A 13,905-nucleotide genomic window follows, 5' to 3' on the forward strand; every position below is an offset into this window, starting at 1 on the left:
AAGAATGCTCTAGTAAAAATTAAAGTATAATCCTTGCAACCAGTTTTTTAATATAAAAAGTATATATCATGGTAGTATGAAGGTAACTTTAGTAAAATTCTATGTCTTGGATTTTTTATCAAAAACTTAAAATGTCAGAACTCACAGATTTTAAAATAGACCAAATTTCAAAAGTCCGACTAGTTGGGAGCAACTGTGATCAAAACAACCCAGCTTTTAGACATTTCTAGAGGTAAGGTGTCTAAAGACACAACAGCGTCCACAGCGAGCAAAGCAAAACAGTGGACAGAAGGAGAAGCTGAGTGGAAGAGTTCGGTGGTTGTTGAAATGGATTGTAATGTATAAAAAGAAAGTTACAGCATCCAAAATGACCGCAAAGCTCATTCAACCCCTGTATTCTCTGTTGTTGTCGTTGTTGTTGTTTATAATGGCACTTGCCATGCACAAGTTCGCTGACGAAGTCAGCGATTTTAAGCCAAGGGAGCGTCTCTTATTTTTAGTAGCACCAACTAAGGCCAAGAGTACGTCTTAGCTACTCACACATTTCATTCGCTTGCACAACCCCTTTTTACAGGGGGGGAGGGCACATTCACACATCTCACAGATAGAACGGAGAAGAACAACCATGCCCGTACCGGGACTCAACCAGGGACGCCCAGAACACGGGGAAGACGCGCTACCTCTATGCCAGGACGCCGGCCCTGTGTTCTCTAATGTCAATAATTGCAGTTTGAAGGCCCCTTCATAAATAAAACATTTACGACAGAGCAGCAATTCTCAAACCACTTGTCATAGATGTCAATACCACGTCGTCTACAGAGATGCCATAATCCCCAAACCTGGTCAATTATATCATCAGATGAATCGTTTCACGCTTTTCTTCAGAACAGAAGTGGTACACGCTTGAAAGACACCTGCACAAGAGTATGATCGTGATTGTCTCCTTCTAACTGTGAAGTGTGGAGGTGAATATGCCATGGTATGGGCAGCCGTGTCGTAGTTTTCTGCTGGCCTAATCATAATCCTGTAAGGAAAGATCAATAGAAAGAAGTACAGAGAAGTTTTAACTGACCATGTTCATCCTATGATGCAAACTTTGTTTCCTACGGGACATGGGGACATGGAATTTTCCAGATGATAATGCTTCTATTCATGCAGGGGAGCTTGTCCAATTGTGGTTTAATGAACACAGGATGAAATGAAACATCTAAATCATTATTGTGGAAATGCGTTTGTAGCCCTATTATTTATATTTTTTTACAAATTTATTTACTTTATAACCATGCAAATATCATTTTCAAAAGCCTGCCTGCCATCTCTCCTCTCCTCCCCCCTTCTTTCTAGGACCAGCTGCCTAATCGAATATCCACCACTGGATTTGTCATATGACATTTATCTAATGTATATGAATTATTTAAGAGATTTTCATTCTTCAAAAGCTATAATTTTTTTTTAACTGTGCATTTCATGAAGTAATAGAAATTCACTATATTAAGAATTAAATATCTGAAACTATTGTTTTATGTTATTCCTTTTTGTGTTGCAACTGGATTAAATTTGGGAGATCTAATCACCTAATTATATCCAAATATAATATTAACAATTAGAATGATGTGTGACTATTTTTTTTTTTGCTCAAAAATGTACTTTTTTTTTTAATATTTTAACAGCTTATATAGGATCAGTAAGGGTAATTAGGAACAGTGATTATAGAAACGCAAAGATGAAACCTTAGCGATATGGAAAATATTTCCCTTATTTAAGGCACTCCAGAGAAAATGATGAACATTTTCCAGCTTTTTTCTGTGATAGTTCATAACGTTTGTTTATTTTTGTTGCAACCGTAGTCAAACGAAGTGAAGCCAAAGGTTTTCTAAGTATCACTATTCGTTCCCTAGATTTGTTATTTGCAAAATAAGTTGCTAAGTTACAAACTACTTGGATGTGAAGGATATAACATTTACAAATAAAAATTTAATCTTCATTCAATTTTCTTTTGATAAACAGGATAGGGTTCTCATTTATTCTCATTTACCCCTTACAATTTTCATCGCGGAGTAATTAGGAACAGGCTTTCAATGTAATAGAAATTTATACTTTTTATGCATAACAATTCATTGTATGATAGAAATTGATATTAAGTATAGGAACACGATAGTGTCCTGTGCCACTAATAATGTTAAGCATTTTATGTTAAATTAACAACTTATATCTTTAAAATATCTGCAACGTTATTTACACACATGTTAGTTTGCACGTATGAAAATTGATTGGTTAATAATGATTCGATACTGATTAACGTCGAATATGTACAAAAATAAGAAAACTAACTACAAGGAAGAAAAAAAAACATGATGCTGAGAGAGAGAGAGATCTGAATATGATGATTTCGATTCTTTTCAAAAAGAACCTAATTTGTGGAGATGGAGAATATACATCTCATTTCATCCATGGTTGATTTTTCAATAAATTTGTATATTTTGATTAATCATGTTGAAGCTATCAGACTGAATGGGACATTATTTATTTTTCTGAGGGATTAATGGCTTTTACGGTGGTCATCTGAATGTGACAGGTTTGAAAAGCACTAATTTGAGTAAAACAATAAAAATTTTGTGGCTAATGATAGTTTATGATTGCCGAAAGTTGGTTAAAAGTTATACCACCAAATCCTATAACTGAGAAAAAATTTTTAGGCAACATAAATAGGATCAACCTATGGCCAATTGAACCGATTGCTTCCAATTGGGCCCAATGCCAGAATGCTGCAAAAAATGTATTCGTACTTATTCAAAGTAAAATGAAACATTAGCTTAATTTTAAAGAAACAATTTTTGGATTTTTTTTTTTCATATTTTTTGTTAAATTCGCTTGTTGACCGATGTGTCCCAATTTTTTTTCTATTATTATAGCCATCAGCTTTACGTCAGTGAAATTTACCTGAAAAAAAAAAGAAGAAAAAACTTAATTCATTTCGCCGCTTTCTACATAGAGGAAACAGTTCCTCATCCACTTTACCACGGGCCTTAGCTGCCGTAAAGTATCTTAGCGGTTTCTTCTGTAAAAGAAATTGTGCATTTGTAACATAATATTTATTGTTGTTTGATTATTTGTTTAGAAACTGCGCAAGTAAGTTGAGTTATAGCAATTCTCTATAAGAACAAGTTATTCCCTTTCTCTCTCTCTTTCACATACACATTCTAAGGAGGTGTCCATACTGTCTTATGCGTAAGGAACCTACTTGCTGTTAGGCAAGCTTTTAAAACTAATCAGTCTAGAAATGGTGTCATTCAATGATGCCTTTGGACTGCAATTTTTCTGAAAAAGTGTCTCGAAGTAGACGGACCTTAGGTGGATAACATTCAGCCAGTTTTATGATTCTAATAAGATCACACATGCTCAGAAAAAATGCGCATATGCTGAAAGAGCGGACAATAGCAAGTTAGCAAGCGTTTGTTTTGATGGGACAAGTATTTGCTACTTCGCACACATGTTTGTACTCTATGTGAATATACACACTTTTTTTTTAATTTGCTTATGAATTGATCTATCAATTTACTTAAATTTTAATTCCATATGAGTGGTACCACCTGGTAGTAAAATAAAGAAAAAAAATCATTTTAAGAATCTGTAAAGTATATTATAATAATGAAAGAATAAAAGGTGCAAAAAAAATTTTTTTTCAACGATATTTCTTAGTTTATTAATAAAACCTGCTTTTCAATAAGTGTTTTTTAAATTAAATTTATTTTATATTCTGTGTAAAAGTTGGCTGGTAACTAGGTATTACAGAAAATTATTTCCTATTGGACCCCAAGCCTCCAAAAGCCGGCCCTAATGATTAAATACACTCTAAGTGGCAATTCTATTTTCTCCTACAAAATTGAACTATTAATCCTTATTCAATTTAAAGTTTCAAAATCTTACATGCTTCCTTCTCTTGTCTTGTAATGCTCAGCTATTTCTGTTTTTATGAAGGCTTATTGCCAGACTTCCTGACAAAATTGGAGATAGAATAATTATAAATTATTCCAAATCTAAAGGTATCAAATAGTAATGATAATTTATCTGCGATATTTCGTTGAAAAGAATATGTTTTTGTAGAAAACAGTACAAAATACTACTTTAGGACACTTGGAAACCGGCAGAAAAATAATTACCGGCAACAATAAGTAGTAACTTCTTATCGCTACAAACTATATTCTCTTCAAATCACTTCACCACTGTAACCAGAAGCCAAAATACGTGTTCCCAATCATCCCATATTTTCTGGTGTAATTAGGAACATACCAGGATAATTATGATAGTTGCTATATTTAAGACTGATTAATTAATAAATCCAATTGTAGAAAATGCATTATTTGATGCACTATACAGAAAATGATTAGGCACTCACGTAAGTTATAGACCAATTTTCCTTTCCGTAAGAACATTTCAAATAAAAAAAAATGACAACTTCTGCAAAATTCATTCACCATTTATCCTTAACTGACATTACTACTGTATTTTCCTCTATTGTTACAGTTTTATTATTATTGTTGTTGTGAGTATACGATATTTTATATTACAGAATTAGATTTCAAATGTGGTTCACTTTTTATATAGATAAATGGTTTAGATGGTGCTAAAGCATTTATTTTATTTTCTGGATATATTTAGTCGTGCATTTTATAAGATAGGTACTTTAGTTTAAGGTTAAAAGTTTATAGGGCAGTTAACTTTTATTCATTTGCTTAGTACAATTTTCTTAATTATCTACTTCAAAACGAACTAACTAATAAGAAGTAATACAGTTGAAATTAAATTAAATGACAAAAATGAAAAAATAATCTTTGTTAAATTTCATATTTTCTGAAAATCCTTTTGCTAATGCTTTTTTAAGAATTAAATTTGAGAGCTTAAATCATGAACTTAATCAGCCGCAAAACATTCAGTAACATTTTCATTTTGTTTGTATGTCAAAATTTATTTCAAACAGTGATACTTTTTTTATGTAATATTTTTTTCTGATTTCCTCACTGTTTTTTTAGTAGCAATTAATGGTTTTGGTCCGCCAAAAATTAAATAAGTTCAGTAGCTAAATTAAAGTTGGCTGTCAATTATGAAATAAATGCTATCAATTTGATGGGTGAGCCAGATGGTTATTGAAAGTGATTAGTTTGTAGCATGTAAATCATATTAGTTAGAAACTGTTTTATATATTATTTAAGTGTAATTGCAACTTCATTTTTAGACTGCTTGTTTATGGTTTCACAGAGTGGAGGGGTTGTGCGGATTACAATTTTTAAAAAAGGGGGAATGCTATTTCATTATTTGACCCCTCTCTTTCTCTCTCTCTCCTCATAAACGAAAACAATAAAGGTCTGCCAACCAATATTTGAGAAAAATATTGGTTGTCAGAGACATGGGGGGGGGGACCACTCAAATCCATACTGCTATGATTCAGCTAACACCATAAATTTTCAAAACATATATGTGCTGAAATAAAAAAAATTATAAATAAAAGTGAAACTTATAAATAATTTTCGTGCACTAGAAATACAAACTATTTAATAGATTTACCTCACAAATTTTAGGGACGATAATTGAAACTGTTGATCTTTTGCTAAGCTTCCATAATGGAATAGATTAATTTATTTTCAGCTGTGCTATTTCATATTAAGGAAAATCATGTAGATGTTCCAATGCATTTTGTTTATTTGCCTACGAAAAGCCACTCGTAATACTTAATTAAATTTTGTACCATTCTTTAAAGATTATCAATAACTTTTGAAAATATTAGCCTCCGGAAACTTTTGAAAATCATTAAATATTGTATATAATTTTTCTATGACTCAATGAGATTTAAAATTGGTCGGTGCAAATAATAAGCATAATCTATCTTTTTCATCTTTCAACAGTAGAAGAAAATCATGCGCCTGAATATTTGATGAAAAAGTAATTTGAATTTCGTTGCAGGAATGAAATACGTTATTGAAAGGTAGGTATATATATATACACATTGGGAAAATATTACACGCCGTCTAAGTTGGCATAAAAGACAATATTTAAATTTTAAAATGATGTAAAATTCAGTTTTGTGAAATTATATTTTTAAAAGTTATAATGGGAAAACACCAGATTCTAGCTTATTTCTTTATTGATCAAAATTCTAATTCCCCACGAGTTGCACATTTTCATCGTCAAAGATGTCTGTGTCAAATTTAACATATCTAGGTCAAACGGTTTGCCCTGTAGAACGCCAACACAGACGCTCACATGCATTTTCCTTTAATAGTAGTAGGGGTAAAAAAGAAAATATTTTCAAGCCGAGCATCGTTGGGTGTACCAGTAAGGAATTTAAGAAATAAAAATCAATAGGTTAAAGCTGATATAAGCTATTCTTTATCTAAATATCCACAGTGTATGCCTGCTATATGCATTATCAGAAGAAGAAGAAATACCAAGTAAATACACTTTTTACGATCGAAACTTAAATAAATTTTTGGTTTGTATATAGCATAATATCATTTTGAGAATTTTTATCACATTGAAAAGAAAATGAAAAGTATTTACTTTATTTATATAAAGAATATATCTCAACTTAAAATATTAGAAATTCAGAAATCTAGAAGTGTATCATATGCAGTGTATTAACAAAAATCGACTGAAGAATATCATATCACAGTATGATATACAAACCACGAAATAACAAATAAATTACACGAAAAAAATAAAAACAGATGTAGGAGAGAAGAAATAGGTAATATATAATCTACCACATTACATCACAAAAAAATTTTTAAGTTAATTGGATTTATCGAATTAATAATATCACATTTCAAAAGTAAACTTCAAACTCTTCAAATACAAGTTTTTTTATTTTAATTTTTTCAATCCATACAAGACTTGTTAAGATCCCCGGATAGAAAAGTGGAAATTCTGTGTGAAAGAGCATAGTGCTTGCGTTATACAAAAACCACCTCAAACATAAGATTAATAATTAAAGTTAAATATGAAATAGATAAATAAATACTTATAATTTACTAATTAGTTATTTTATTACTGAGAAAATAATTATTTATACGTTTCTCAAATGAAGAATGTGTCCAAAACTCAATGATTTTGACACTGTTTACAAATTCTTTTGATAAAGGAATAAGGGATTGAAATTTCTAATACTTGGCCACTTATTTTCAGGCTTTTCTTCATTTCTTAAAGATAAGTTATTGTGACCATCCCTTATACAACAAAACGTTATCTACATTAAAGCTTTCGAAAATTTGTTATAGCTCCATTATGGACCGAACAATAAAATAATTATAATGAACTTAAAATAAATATTTTTATTCAAAAACTAAGATTTTCTTGAGGAGCTTTAAGCTTAACTTCTGTTTAAATAATTAACGTTTACTGCTATATTGAAAACAAAAAACGCGAATCTTTAGATTATACGAAGAGAAAGAACTTGAATATATTCTTCTTGTACTCAGAAAATGGCATATAAACTAATATTTTATTCGATATACTATTGAAGCTGTCATATAACTATTCAAATATTTCTTATATTCCTTCAAATTACTTTAATCCGTTTAAAAATTAAGAATAAATCTTTTTTGTGAAAGAATTTTTTTCTACAGAGAATTTTTATTTATTAGAATTTTGAATTATCTTTAAATCTTTAACATAATTCAATATTCCCTTTTATTTGATACCAGATTATATTGGAATATTTTCCCCACATGTGCATATGCAACGAAAGATGCTAGTAATAATTGCTCTTAACCTTGTGATTAGCGATTGTATAGTACAAGGTTCTATCAACGATGAATAATGCAACAATAACAACTATAAATGACTGGGAAAAAAAATCGTGTTATGTCTATCATTTTCAGAGAAATTCTAAGTGGTTCTGTTTCTTTCGATAATAACATGTAAAAATACCACTAATATTCAGTTTGTGTAATTCTAGAAACACAGATAAAACTCACGTTCAAATATCTTGCACAAAGTACCGTATTTACAGTAAAAAAGAAAATAACCGACATAATGGAAAAGAAAAGAGGTTTCTTTAAAGAACGCATCACTTTCCAGCTTTTTGTTGTTATTAATGCATTTATTACTTTCTCGGATATGAAGTACAGAGGAAATATTTAATAGTCAAAAAATGCAATTTCGAGATTTTGATGAATCTCTATGTTTCAGACCTACCTGAGTCCAAAAAACGTATTTTGGAATTATGTTCATCTGTGAATACGATAATTCAAAAACGCTTTGATCTCGGTGGATAAAATTTGATATATATACTGTAGATTTCTATCATATTGTGATCGAAATTCATTCTGAGGGTCTGTCTGTTTGGGTGTTCGAGTACAAGTGAACTCGATAACTACAAAACGCAAAGAACTAGTAGACAAAATTTATCACACAGGTTTAGTATCTATAATATAAATTCCTATCAAATGTTGAACCAAATCTGTTAAAGAGTTGACTGTATGTCGATATGCGCTCTTGTAACTGCAATTGTAGCTCCATGCAAATTTTGGTTTCAATCAGTCGACAAAAAACTATCCAAATTACATTTTCATTCAATGATTCACTAAAAATGTTAGATTCATAAGCAAAGAGATGTATTTCATAACTACTATTTGCCAATTCCATACAAGGTCTGCAATATTAGGTGCGGGAAGGGATAAGACCTTTATTGGAGAGTATGCGAAATAGTTTCAAGGAGACCATTCCCTCTAATTAATCAATTTGACGTAAAAATGCTTTCTCCATTTCGGGATTAAAAAATTAACCAGATCCGTTACCGTTATTGCTACAAAAAGAAACTTTTTTAGTTTCATTTTATTCAGCTATTGAATTCAGTGAATCTAGAGATACTACAAAATATGCGAGTGCGCATGTGCGTGAAGAAATTTTTCTTTTTCAAACTTCTGATCACTGTATTCTCGCAGTTTGATTATAATTGATAGAAAAAGCCAGCATATACAAATCTTTATGCTATTTAAGGAGTTTATAGAAATCCAGATTCTGCCTAGATGGCTAAAAATTATTTCGGTAAGTCCAACTGCTCACTTGACAGTTATTATTATTACTGTCCTATTTTTGTAGTTCTAGTGCGACATTTTCTGAAATAATGAAAGCACGGTCGATATTACATAAAAGCATATTTTCTTTTGCTTGAAATTATTTTCTGCCACATATTCGCTAAAATATGAAGTACTCTAATCTCGATTTTATGTTTCACAAAACATATATTAAATCATACAATGAACGTAATATCGTCATTATCTCTATTGTTTTGTATTTCTTTAGTAACCGAAATTTCTGAGCAGAGATGACGTCAGTTCATTGAACTTTCTTGCACTTTTGTAGGTATTGGGCGCATGCTCAGAAAACTTTATTAGAAAGTTACGTTTTGTTAACTATCTGTCTGCAGACACTTGTGGGCACAACAAACTACCGATTCATCTATCCGGTTTTATAAACGAAACAGAAAGCTGTCACGGACGTGCTTTGAACTGGAATTGTGTAAGTTTTGCTTTGTTTTTATATTTTTTTATACATGCAGTTTTGTGGTATTTTAAAATAAGGCAATCTATTTGAAAAACCGAAATCCAGCTCTATTTATTGCTTCAAGTGTCATTCGTAAGTAATGTCAATAGGAAGAATACTTGCAGACAAAAGTTTGATTTCATTGTGCGTCTGTGCAGTGTTTCGGATAATTATTTACTTCTGAGTATTGCAAAAAATATGTTCAACTGATCCTAATTTATTATTGTAGATCAATCTGTATCAGCATTTTATCTCTTTATTTTTATTATTGTTTCCAGTGTTCATTTTATTTTCACTCGTTGTGAAGTAAATCTGATTCTTGATTTTCAGTATATTTCTGTAAATGATTGTGATAATTTTTCTTGTGCGAATGGTGAAATTTTCTAAGCAGTTGACGATAAAATGATTCTATCTTATATTAAAGCTATGTGAATAAAAAAAAAAAAAATTACTATCGTGCCATAATACATTGTTTCTGTCAAATTACTATATATTTATAGATAAATTTGCAAGCTGAAGCAATCTTTAATTTGTTGTATTTTTATCTTTATTTAATATGTTTTATTACATATTATTTAGATTTTTAAATACCATTCTATCATGATAATATAGAGTTATATCATTTTAATCCACAAAACACAGTTTTTTAAAAACAAAAAAATTTTAATTTTTGGAATAATTGTGTAAAAGAAATTTTTTCTGAAGTTTTAATCTTAACTCAAAGTGTGCTGACTGCTTAGTATTCACATTATTCAACTCTAAATGCATAAGATATACAACTTTTGATTTGCTTTATAATCACCCCCCTCCCCTTTTCCCCCATTTTTGTGGTTCTTACTTATAGACAGAAGTGTTTTACTTTTTATTAACACTATTATATAAAATTAAACTAATATTGTAATTTATTAAAGTAACTGTGCCAAACTGATAAGCTAAGTTAATAAAATTTATGTGTAGAAAAAGGGCTTTTAAGTTTTATAGAAAGATAATTGTTTGGATAAGCGAAGAAATGAATGAATACACTTGGCATGTCTTTAATATTCCAGTTTTCCTACTTGATAGAAAATATTATTTCCTTTTATCAAGTCTGATACGAGATAAACCTTGGTAATTATATATCTTAAGAAGGCATTTCTTTTCTTCATTATTAGTGACTGACACTAATAAGCACTTAAAATTTGTAAATAATTTCCTTTTAGATTGTCATATAATTTCCAAGCCTGAATAGCCAAAATTTTTAAATTCTGGTATTCCATTTCTGGATTATATATATATTGCAATTGTGCTGCATCGCTAATTTTTAGGCATATTTTCTCTCTGAATCTTTAGTATGATATAATTTCGCCCAAACTTTTTATAATTGTATGTGAATCAAAATTTTTAAATTAAAGTATGATTTTTTTTCAATTTCTATAAAAAATTTTTCTTGATTTATTATTATTATTCATGAAAGCCAAGAGTGTGACATGTTTGTCCTAAAAATTTAATTACTAATTTAATAATTAATAAATTTTCTTTAAAATTAAAAATTTAATTATTGAGCTTGCTCTCTCTAACATTCATGTTTTTGGGATCACATATATTTCCTTTTGAGAGGAGAAAAAATAACCTTGTTATTTCAAGATGTCAATTTTTAAAAAAAACTTTCTATTAAAAAAGCTAGTAAACATTCATTTATTAATATCTTCCTCTTACATTTATAATGAAAATATTTTATCTTTTTTGTTGCTCTCACAAACAATTAAATAATACCCAGGGGCAGACGTTCTTATCATTTGGGTCCATTAGTCTAAAATAAGTGTTGTTGTTTTTTTCGATCAATATCATAGTATGGTTGACGTATCAGCCAGGAATAATTCACTATGTTTTGCCAAGCATCTTATTAAATAAAAACAATGTATCAGAATTTTTTTAATGTATATTTAAAAACATGAATCACGAGACATAAGCTAACATTCATTGTTTGTCTTCTTGCTTCTTCTTTGTTTTCTCTTATGAAAAGTATTTATATCCCTTCTGCACCCTATCTTCACTTCAGACATTAGACTAAAGGTATATTAGATTGATGATTTTCCCTCGATTGTTATTGCAAATAATTTAATGAATTCTTTTATTATTCATTTTCTGAATTGAAAGATAATAGTAGTGGGAGAAAATTCTAAGTACAAGTTCTAGACATTCATGCATATCTATGCTTTTCCAAAACAGCTAACAAATCTAGGTGTTCTTTTAACTCTCCCTGAATTTTTTAATATGATGCAAAAAGAATCATTCATGATTCCACATAGAGTTTCTGCCGCTACCTATTAATCGAATAGGAAGGAAGGAATGAGGTTTGTTTTCCGGCGTATGCTCCTGAATGGATTCTTAGCTTGTGCCGGGTTCACAAAAATCAAAACTCGAATATCACAATTAATCGAATAAAACAAAATTACATCTAGTATATAAACAAAAATTGCTTTGATGCATATTCATTCAAAATGCAAATCTGTATGTAATCTTAAATTTAAAAAAAAAAATCATGGAAATAACTGCAGTGTTTAAATTGCATCGATGTTAAGTCATGACAGTAAGCTAATTATATTTTTTGCAAAAATTTACATACATAATCATTATTTACTTTAGAAATTAGAGCATTAATCTCGCTTTTAAGTTTTACTACCATCAGTTTGCAGTAACATGCTCTTGGATGTACAAAAAATATTATTCTTACATATTCAGTTTGAAGTTAGCAAATAATAAGAAGTCATGAGCTTAAGTCCATTATTTGCCCATCTTCTCATTTCTCTTTCTTCCTCTCTCCCTCACATTTTCTTTATGTCTTTTCTTATTCATTTTGGCATCCTTTCCAGCCTTTATTTTCAATAAGTTTTGTTAATTCATTCTTTCATTTATATTCTAAAAAGTAGAAATTCATTTTATCAGAATTGTGGTTATTAAAACAAGATTGTAAAAGCATAAGGCAGTGATACAAATTCTCTAAGAAAACAAAATTTTGATAAGATTTGTATTATATTTTAATTTTTAATGAGTATTTAAAACCTTTCTTTATGATATTCATTTTGATATATGACATTAATTTCAGAATCTTTAGGCTGTTGAAGGCTTAGACTGAAATCCAAATTTTAATTTGAAAAAAAAAAAAAGATTTTTTAAAATTATAAGTATATTAATAAAGGCATTTTAAAAATCTTTTGTTTCTATTATTTTGTACTGTTTAGTCTTTTTTATATTTCATAAATCATTGTTTTAAATATTGCAAATTCCTAAGGTTGATTTCTTTTCTTTTCTGAAATTCACAATCAGATAGTGCCTACTATCTGGAATTAAAATGTAATTAATTAACTATAGTTAAGTTCTGAAAATATTAATATGGTATATATTTGCAAGGATATACCATTTTATAAAAATTCAAAACTCTAACACATCAAGAATTGAGTAAAAAATCAATTGTAAAATTCCTATTATACTAATATGAAATAAATAATATTAAATAAAAGAATATAAAAACAAAATTGGATTTGATTTAATTTGATACCTCTTTCAAGAAAATTAGCTGCAGTTGATGTTTAAAAAAATATATGGCCACTACAACTAGATTAACTTTTAAAAAATGGTATATTATTAATTAACATTATTGTATTGTATAATTTAATTGTATTGTCTAATTATTGTATAATTTAAATTAATTACATTTATTTAATATACATGCTTATTTTTAGGTGTCTGCTTTTGCTTTTTACTTTTGAACAAAGCAGATGTGATAATTTTTTCCATACCTAACTATATTGATCATTATTTGATTCAGTCTGCTTTGATTTTCATTATTACTTTAACTATCTAAGCACTCTTTAGAATACCGAATCACAAGTGCCCAATATTGCATTCCATTTAACTGGAAGCCTGCTCTACACTTTTACTATTAATAGTTGCATGTCAGATATTTTCAATGGCCATCAATTGATCGTAAAACTAATAATTCAGCAAATATAATATCATAATGTGGAAACGCTGTTATGAAATAGATTGTTAATTGAAAATAAATTCAATATGATTTGGAACTGTGAACTTTCCTTCTTATCTGAAATATTACTATTTTTATATTCATTAACTTTGAAAAATTTTGAAGAAAAGAGAAGCAAATTGTTTTAAAAATAGAATTGATATTATCTTTTCGAAATCCTTATGTTTTTGCCTGAAAAAAAAAAGATATACTTAAAAAAAATCAAATAAATGTACCTTTCCTTTTACTTAAAAAAAAAAAGGAAGAAAAAGAAGAACCAATGACCTTTTTTGTTTATTTGCTCAATCTTCTTGCCCTTTATAAACTTTGTGTTGTAGTTAAATTTTTCTATTCATCTGCGA

General features: G+C 29.1%; 1 protein-coding gene across 1 annotated transcript in view; it reads left to right on the forward strand.

Annotated features, from left to right (window-relative positions):
* The first annotated feature begins 9,382 nt into the window (after window positions 1-9,382).
* LOC129959539 (unconventional myosin-VI-like) overlaps window positions 9,383-13,905 on the forward strand; it is a 51,224-nt gene continuing 46,701 nt past the window's right edge. Inside the window, exon 1 of the mRNA XM_056072419.1 lies at window positions 9,383-9,516. The gene's annotated coding sequence lies outside the window, so the exon portion shown is untranslated. The remainder of the gene's footprint in view (window positions 9,517-13,905) is intronic.

Source organism: Argiope bruennichi, chromosome X1 (genome assembly GCF_947563725.1).
Source record: "Argiope bruennichi chromosome X1, qqArgBrue1.1, whole genome shotgun sequence".
Classification (NCBI taxonomy): domain Eukaryota; kingdom Metazoa; phylum Arthropoda; class Arachnida; order Araneae; family Araneidae; genus Argiope; species Argiope bruennichi.